Below are 989 nucleotides of genomic sequence, written 5' to 3' on the forward strand. Positions count from 1 at the left end.
CGGCGCTTTGTGCTGCTTGCCTTCCCTCACTTAAAGCTCCAAGGCTTTACAGGGGACAGCGGGAAAACCTCTGCTCCCCCCACCCCAGTGTCACGACCCAGACTGGATAGACCAGGGAGTTGTGTTTAATTCGAAATTTCCTCGGGCTAAATTGAGGTGAAATGACACCAAACGATCAGTTAAATATTTATTTATGACAGAAGCAAACTGAACTGGGGAGGCGTGGTAGGAGGTGGCCGGGTTTCTCACAACAGGAATTGGCATGGGACTACTTCTGTAAACCGTGCAACCATGTACATCCATTCAGGGAGTAAGGAGAACCTCCCGTTGGGTCAGGAGGTTCCGAGCAGACCCCCGTGCTTTCCAGACCCCTCCTCAGAGAAGGGCCCAGGGGCGGCTGGATCCACTCTTAGTCTCAGACTTGGTCAACGGTTTATATCTTGAAACGGATGAGGTGTAGGGATTGTGGAAAAGGAAAAGGAACGAGAGAAGAGGACAGAGAGAGAAAAAGGAAGAGAGAAAGATTCCACCGGTGCTGGGCCCAGTGTTGGTCCAGTCAGCCAAGGGGTCCAGTCCCGGTGGGCTTGCGCACCCGGGGCCTCAGTGTGTGTCCTTTTATCATCCTCCTTCGGGCGGGCACCCGAACTCCTCAGGTTAACGAGCAGTTTGTGAGCCTTTGGGCCTGGGGGTCGCTTGCGGAGTAACTTCTGCTTGCCTGCAGACGCAGCCATTGTTTGATCTGTGTATCGGAAGAAGGAGCTGGGCACCCTCCAGCACGCCCTCCCGCTCCTGTTGCTGATGCCCGAGCCGATGGGCTTTCCCCCTTGTCTCCTCGCTGTGCAGGGTTCGCCTTTAAGCAGAACTTGCCCCACCACAGCGTTTGAGACCTTACCTCCCCCACTCCCTCACACCCAGCCCCGGCCGGCGCGGCTCAGCCCCTCACCCAACTCTCGCGAGAGCCGGGCGGGCCGCCCGCCGGTTTTCCCGCT

Source organism: Harpia harpyja, chromosome 23, assembly GCF_026419915.1.
Source record: "Harpia harpyja isolate bHarHar1 chromosome 23, bHarHar1 primary haplotype, whole genome shotgun sequence".
Lineage (NCBI taxonomy): Eukaryota > Metazoa > Chordata > Aves > Accipitriformes > Accipitridae > Harpia > Harpia harpyja.